This window comes from Oryzias latipes, chromosome 3 (genome assembly GCF_053564925.1).
Source record: "Oryzias latipes strain Hd-rR chromosome 3, Olatipes_Hd-rR_3.1".
Classification (NCBI taxonomy): domain Eukaryota; kingdom Metazoa; phylum Chordata; class Actinopteri; order Beloniformes; family Adrianichthyidae; genus Oryzias; species Oryzias latipes.
The window spans coordinates 36,476,034-36,484,807 of NC_136239.1; the positions used below are offsets into that span (position 1 = coordinate 36,476,034).

Genomic DNA, 8,774 nt, shown 5'->3' on the forward strand with positions numbered 1-8,774 from the left:
ACAAAACTCTCATCCTTCCATAAGCAGGTTCTCTTAGCATGGAACCTTATTTACAAACATAATTTTTCTCCACACAAGTACATCATCTGGAACAACAGAGATATTTTATACAAAAATACATCGCTCTATTTAGAGACCTGGATCCAGAATGGGATCCTACTGGTGGCTCAACTATTTAATAAGGAGGGGCAGCTGTTAAACTATAACGAATTCCTATCACAGTATAATTTACCTATTACTTTACAAGAGTTTTCAATGGTGCAGAAGGCTATCCCCTCAGGAATAGTAATGTTATTTAAGAACACTGATAATTTGATACCTAATCAAAATACAATATCCAATGCGGATGAGTCACCGGTAGGAAAAATATGCTTCTCTTATGGGCGTACTACTAATATAAAAATACGCAGATTATTTCAAAAGATTTATACCTCTCCCCCGTATATTTTACATTATTGGAATCAATTTGTTCCAGATATCAACTGGAAAGCAGTCTGGACGATCCCTCATAAGTATTTAATAATAAATAAGGTAAAAGAAGTATCCTTTAAAATTCTCCATAAAATTTACCCTGCCAAACATTACATGATAAAATTTTAAAAAGATATTAATACTGATTGTAGTTTCTGTGGAGATCACCCAGAAACAGTAACTCATCTTTTCTGGCACTGTTTGTCCACACGGAGATTTTGGAAGGAGTTCAGTAGATTCATCATTATTCATGTCTTCAAAGATTTCTCCTTGAAATGTGAAAATGTATTACTTTGGACCCCCAAAACACAAAAGGTATTTTTTATAATTAATTTATTAATTCTTCTGGCAGAATTCTACATACATAAATGTAAATTTACTAATAAAACACCATACTTCCCACAATTCATTAAAGATGTAACTTTTTACATAAAATCAATATCCTTTTCCTCCAACAAAAAGGCTCTCAGAACTATTGAAATTTGTAACTCTCTGCAAATATTTAATGAATCGACTCCCCTGGCTGTTTAACATTGTTTGTAATGTATATTGATTGTATGTTGTATACTGCATTGATTGTTCTTCATGTTGTATACTTGCATTTGTTCAATAAAGTTATATAAAAAAAATCATGTGCACTAAATATTTCCCAGAATTCTCTACGAAAAACCAGTGTGTGGATCGATGCTCACTCGATCGAACAATAAAAGTGAGGGGCCGGCAAGATGGCGGCGTGACCGGTTTGTTTATATCGAGCTCCGAGCACCTAACTTTTTTATTGAGCTTTTTTGAAGCAGCAAGATTTTGCCTTTTCTCTAAAACGACCGGAGAACGTTGTGGATTGAAGTTTTTGGATACTTTTTTTTTAAAATTCCCATCATTCAAAATGCCAAAACCTCCTAAATGAAGCGAATCTTCAAAAGAAAAACAAAGCTCCGCTACCTTGTTACTAGCCGACGAGCACGACTACTCCGGCAGCAGCATGGACATACCCGTGACTTCAGAGGAAGAATTTCCTTCACTCCCAGTGACCCCAAGTAAGCCTCCTCTTGCTAAAAAGCCTACTCTGCCCTGGTCTATGAAGTCAGATGAAGCAGTCAATATGCTCGCCGATCTGATCAACTCAAGAACTAAGCGATGCTCTTGAGAAAATGGTTGAAACTGTCCGTTCCGAAATTAAACTCATAAATGACAAAGTTGATGCTATGGAACAACGTGTGGAAAAAAATGAGGAATATACATCGAAATGCTTGGCACGGGTTGCAGATGTGGAAGCTTATGGTCGACGATGGAATCTGAGGCTCTACGGTCTTACTGAGGCTGAGAAGGAAAACGTGCGCGAGGAGGTGATCAACATTTGCCAAGTTCGGTAAAGTTAGAAAGATATTCACAGATTCGGACTTCCGGCCTCAATAACTCTTCCGATAAACGTTCAAATGTGCCAGCAAGTATCTAATTCCTTTTGTATTAACCCAGAGAGTGAACTACAATTTCACTTCAAAAGAAAAAAGATCGTTTTTTCACCTTTTGACCAAAATTGTTCTCTTCGAGGTGTAAATGCAGACACGCAGCGAGCTGGCAGCCAAGGGACCGTCAACAAAGTGCAACCTCTGTGAAACACCATGCTATAAAAATCAATTCTCTTTTGAAAAGTGAATACATCTCTACATTTATATGAACTGGTAATGAATATCTGTCAGCATATTCATGCTAAAATAAATATTTTGTGTGTCTTTCTTTATTATATTTTATTGCACATATTTTTCACATTTATTAGAGACAAGAATCATAATTAAAGTGATCAATAGCTTTTAAAAATACTGAAGTTTCAGTCACCAAACTTTCTGTACTAAGTATTCATGACCTTATTGTCCGACTAAAACAAAGACTTGGCCAGAAATGAACTTTGTTTATGTTTTTCTATTAGTCATATAGAAATATGGATCATATTCGGTCAAAAATCCTCAATAGCTCTAAAGATACTGAAGCTTCAGTCACCAATATACAATCAGTATATTGGCGACTGTAGCTTCAGTATCTTTAGAGCTATTGAGGATTTTTGACCGAATATGATCCATATTTCTATATGACTAATAGAAAAACATAAACAAAGCGGTTTTCTGACCATGTCTTTGTTGTAGTCGGACAATAAAGTCATGAATACTTAGTACAGAAAGTTTGGTGACTGTAGCTTCAGTATCTTCAGAGCTATTGAGGATTTTTGACCGAATATGATCCATATTTCTATATGACTAATAGAAAAACATAAACAAAGCGGTTTTCTGACCAAGTCTTTGTTGTAGTCGGACAATAAGGTCATGAATACTTAGTACAGAAAGTTTGGTGACTGTAGCTTAAGTATCTTCAGAGCTATTGAGGATTTTTGACCGAATATGATCCATATTTCTATATGACTAATAGAAAAACATAAACAAAGTTCATTTCTGGCCAAGTCTTTGTTGTAGTCGGACAATAAGGTCATGAATACTTAGTACAGAAAGTTTGGTGACTGTAGCTTAAGTATCTTCAGAGCTATTGAGGATTTTTGACCGAATATGATCCATATTTATATATGACTAATAGAAAAACATAAACAAAGTTCATTTCTGGCCAAGTCTTTGTTTTAGTCGGACAATAAGGTCATGAATACTTAGTACAGAAAGTTTGGTGACTGAAACTTCAGTATTTTTAAAAGCTATTGATCACTTTAATTATGATTCTTGTCTCTAATAAATGTGAAAAATATGTGCAATAAAATATAATAAAGAAAGACACACAAAATATTTATTTTAGCATGAATATGCTGACAGATATTCATTACCAGTTCATATAAATGTAGAGATGTATTCACTTTTCAAAAGAGTATTGATTTTTATAGCATGGTGTTTCACAGAGGTTGCACTTTGTTGACGGTCCCTTGGCTGCCGGCTCGCTGCGTGTCTGCATTTACACCTCGAAGAGAACAATTTTGATCAAAAGGTGAAAAAACGATCTTTTTTCTTTTGAAGTGAAATTGTAGTTCACTCTCTGGGTTAATACAAAAGGAATTAGATACTTGCTGGCACATTTGAACGTTTATCGGAAGAGTTATTGAGGCCGGAAGTCCGAATCTGTGAATATCTTTCTAACTTTACCGAACTCATTTGCCAGCATGTTCTGCCCTCAGAAAAAGAAAAGTTTCCCGATGCTGTTGATGTCGCTCATCGGATGGGAAGAAAACGCCAGGAGGACCCGAGGCCTCGAGGGGTTCTAATCAGATTCATCTCCCGGCGTCTGAAGGAAGAGGTTTGGAGAGCGGCCAAGAAGAACGGGTTTCTCCAAGCCAAAGGCCTGCGCTTCAACGAGGACCTAACTAAAGAGGACAGGGAGAATCGGCAGAAGCTGTGGCCGAAAATCAAGAAAGCACGCGAGGAGGGAAAGGCGGCTTACTTCGTGGGAGGCCGTGAATTTATTAATGGATCAGAAGTTCACCCGTGAATAAAGAAAGGAAAGAAAAATGAATGAAGAAGAGAGATGTTTTTGTTTTGTTTTTTATTTTTTTGTTTTTCTCCAACCATGAGAGGGGTCCAGTGTGTTCCCCTCTGTATTCTCAGGACATTTTCCCCCTCCCAAATCCCTTTTCAATTTTTATTTGAAATGATTCCCTCTTGTTTTGTTTTTATGGGGGGGTCACAAAGGAAGGAGGAAGAAGGGGCAGAAAGGAAAAAAGGGGAGGAAAGGAAAAAAAAAGGAGTTTAACATTTTTTTTTTTTCTCCTAAAGCTGCTAAAATTTATTTTGGTGCTGTTCTCGATATTGCACTGTTTGTTAACTAACTTTATAGTTTTTATAAAACAAAATCTTTTTTCTGTGTGTTGTTTATTGTTCTAGTTAATCTGTTTACTCTATCTTTTGTTTCTTTTAATGCCAGGGGGCTACGCAACTATGTTAAACGCAAAGCTTTATTTCTTTTTGCTAAGCAGTTTCAGTCAGATCTCTGTTTTTTACAAGAGTCTCATTCAATATCTGATGATGCCAAATTCTGGAAGTGTCAGTGGGGTAATTCCTTATGGTTTTCACACGGTACAGAGCGATCAGCTGGGGTAACAACTCTAAAAAATAAGTTTAGTGGGGATATTTTACTTACTGAAAGTGATCCATCAGGTCATTATATTTGCCAAATACTACAATGTGATGATAATATTGTTATTTCAGCCAATATTTATGGATACAACACTGTCAAAGAAAATGATCAACTTCTTTTCTATATAGAAAACATATTGTTAAAATGGTTAGAAACATTTCCAAATGCCATCATGTTGTTGGGGGGTGATTTCAATAATGTCCCAGATAATAATGCAGATAGGTGGCCTCCTCGTGCGCAGGATGGAAGCAACACCAAGCTAAAGAAATTTATGGAGAAATTTGACCTCCATGATATATGGAGAAGGAAAAACCCTGATGTCAAACGCTTTACATGGAGTAACAAAACGGTCAAGTCAGTCCAGAATTGACTTTTGGTTGGTTTCAAAATGTTGCTATAGATCAGATTGATGTAAACATTTGCCCCACCCCTCTTACAGACCACAAAGCCATAGTTATTAAGATAAAGTTTACCATCTCTAAGTTTTATGCCACTCATTCAGCTTATTGGAAACTTAATAGCTCTATTTTATTGAATGACAATGTTAAAAAACAAATCAAAAGAGAAATAGCACATTTTTGGTCTAAAGCTAACATAGACAAGAAATATGGTTTACACTGGGAGCTTTTTAAATTTGAAATAAGTAAATATCTCAGAAAAGTAAGTAGTGATAAAGCTAAAAGTAGAAGAGCACATGAAGCTAATGTCATTTCAAGAATCACTCACTTGTGTCAAAATAATGTTGACACACTATCAGATGAAGATAAACTCCAACTCTCTAACCTTCAAACTGAATTGGATCATTTATATATTCAAAAAGCCAAGGGAGCCTTTGTGAGATCTCGATCAAGATGGCTTGAAAACAGTGAACAAAATTCACATTACTTCTTTAATCTGGAGAGACACCATTCTAAAGGTAGTAGCATTCACAGAATTAATATAGATGGAACTATTTCAGAAGACCATACAGTCATTTCTAACTATTGTTGTGAATTTTACCAGAAACTTTATAGTTCTAAATTTAGTCAAGTTTCAACAGATGCCTTCATAGATTCGTTAACAGTCAAAACCATCACTGAAAGTGAAAAGGAGCAATGTGAGAGCATGATTACACTTGAGGAAGTGCAAAAGGCCATAGAACAACTTAAATCCAATAAATCACCAGGGACAGATGGGCTGACTTCAGAGTTTTATAAATGTTTTGCTGAGGATGTGTCTCCCTTTTTGCATCAAATGTTTTTAGAAAGTATAGATAAAGAACTTCTTCCTACGACATTGACTCAAGGCTTGATGACATTAATTCCGAAATAATAATAATAATAATGGATTGGATTTATCTGCACTTTTCAAGACACCCAAAGCGCTTACATTATGTCCATTATTCATTCACTCCTCATTCATACTTGGTGACGGTAACTACGGTTGTAGCCACAGCTGCCCTGGGGCAGACTGACAGAGGCGTGGCTGCCATTTCGCACCTACAGCCCCTCTGACCATCACCGGGATCATTCATACACATGCACACACCAGTGGAGCCGCACTGGAGGCAAGGAGGGTGAAGTGTCTTGCCCAAGGACACAACGACATTTTGGCTGGTGGGAGCGGGGATCGAACCGCCAACCTTTTGACCATTGGACGACCCGCTCAACCACCTGAGCCACTGTCACCCATCTGGAAAAGACCCATTGTTCTTAGATAACTGGCGTTCAATATCACTACTCAACAATGATTATAAGATCTTTGCAACAATCTTGGCTAAGAGACTAAAACTGACACTGGACTCAGTGATTGATGAGACCCAGTCTGGCTTTATGTCAGGAAGACATATAATGAATAATATCAGGCTAGTTTTGGACATTCTTGATCATCCGGACATTATAAATGACAATGGTTTTATTTTATTTCTGGATTTTTACAAAGCATTTGATACCGTAGAACATAAATTCATTTTGCATTGTCTTAAAAAATTTGGTTTTGGAGAAAACTTTTATTCAGCTATTGTTACATTATACAAAAACTGTAACAGCTCTATTAAATTAGCAGGTGGCACCTCTCCCAGATTTAATCTAGAGAGAGGAATTAGGCAAAGTTGTCCAGTTTCTCCGTATCTTTTCCTTTTAGTTTCTCAACTGTTAACAGATCACATTAAATCCAGTGCAGTTCAAGGCATCAATCTCATTGACAAAGAACTAATCATTACTCAACTTGCAGATGACACTACACTTTTTCTAAAAAATGAAAAGCAAATCCCTGTTGCTTTTGACGTTATTGGGACATTTTCAAATGCGTCCGGTCTTTGTTTGAATGTGAATAAATGTGAATTAATGGCAATTAAAGAAGGTGCTGCTACTACTTTGTATAATCTTCCAGTTAAATCTGAAGTGAAATATTTAGGTATTTTAATAACAAAAGACCAACATGCAAGAAGCTCCCTAAATTTTAACCCAATAATAGAAAAAACTCAAAGGAAATTGAATCAGTGGCTCTCCAGAGATTTATCTTTGAGAGGAAGGATTTTACTCAGCAAAGCAGAAGGTATTTCCCGCTTAACATACGCAGCTTTGGCTTTACATGTTGATGATAAAATTATCAAAGAAATTGACAAAATGCTTTTTAATTTCATCTGGAAAAACAGAACCCATTACTTAAGAAAAAATGTTCCCATGAACTCCTATGAAAAAGGTGGTCTCAATTTTCTTGATTTTTATACCTTAAATAACACATTTAAAATTAATTTGCTGAAACAACTTTTTAGAAATCCCAGCTCCATTTGGAACACTATACCTCTTCACGTTTTATCTAAAATTGGTGGTGTTGATTTCTTTCTCATGTGTAATTATGATGTATGTAAAATCCCACTAAAGTTATCTGCATTTTATCGCCAAGCCTTCATTTCATGGTCCCTTGTATACAAAAACAACTTTTCACCTCACAAATATTCTATCTGGAATAACAGAGACATTTTATATAAACGTAAATCACTCTTCATAGAACATTGGTTTCAAAATAAGATTATTTTTGTGTTTCAATTATTTAACAACCAGGGCTTAGTTTTAACTTATGAGGAGTTTCTCTCTAAATGTAACTTCCCTGTTCCCCCTTTAGAATATGCTAGAATGTTTGGAGCTATTCCCTCTGGTGTCTGCATGTTGTTTAAGTTCCAACACAGAGTTCATGTTGAGGAGCCTTTTCTACTCTCTCCCATTAATACTCCTGTGGGGAAAATATGTCTGACTGGTTATCCCAGGAAAAACAACAAAGCCATTAGAACATTATTTCAAACGAATGTTGTTTCACTACCTCGTAGTATGTCTTATTGGAACATGTTTGTTGTAGATATTGCATGGAAGGAGGTTTGGCAAATACCCAATAAATTTTTAATCACTAATAAGGTTAAAGAAGTTTCTTTTAAGATTATCCATAGAATTTATCCATCTAAAACGCTTATTCAAAATAGATTTAAGTTAAACATTGAGACATTTTGTAGTTTTGGTTGTAATTCCCCTGAAACAGTTATTCATCTTTTCTGGTATTGTCCCAAAGTGAAGGTGTTTTGGCAGAAGTTGTGTGATTTTATTAATGATAAAATTGATTCTTTTTTTGTCTTATTCTGGAAAGATGTCTTGTTGGGTCTAATATCAAAACATATGCAAAAGGACTCTGGTTTACTTTTAAATCTTTTACTCATTTTGGCTAAATTCCATATCCATAAATGTAAATTTTCTGGTAGAAAACCCTGTTTCACTGTATTCCTTTCTGATTTAGGTCAATATATCAACAGTATTCGAAATTCAGAGAAGCAAAAAGCAATCAGAACATTGTCTGTATGTGATAGATTCAGTATTTTTTCATAGAGTTTAACCCCCTGGCTTATTTCTATTTCTATTCTTGTTCCTCTGTATGTTACAGATGTGTATTTGATATATGCTATTATGTTTTTTTTTTTTTTTTGATTGCATACCTAAAAGTACTTTCTTGTAAAATGGCATAATGTGCAATAAAGTTGTTAAAAAAAAAAGCCACAATAAAAGTTGACTATGACCGAAAAAAGAAAAAAAAGATGCTCACTCGATCAGCGAATATTGCCCAGAATGCACTGCGTTCATACCAGAATGCATTGTGTGTGACCCACAATACACTGCGTTTGAATTATTCGAAGATGGCGGACGGTTGCGCGAGAA

General features: G+C 35.6%; 1 long non-coding RNA gene across 1 annotated transcript; it reads left to right on the forward strand.

The window, feature by feature from the left end:
• Positions 1 to 1,182: 1,182 nt before the first annotated feature.
• LOC144991026 (uncharacterized) lies at positions 1,183 to 8,328 on the forward strand. The gene is made up of 2 exons (XR_013654937.1): positions 1,183 to 1,817; positions 3,638 to 8,328. It is a non-coding gene; the product is annotated as an uncharacterized LOC144991026 (long non-coding RNA).
• Positions 8,329 to 8,774: the final 446 nt, after the last annotated feature.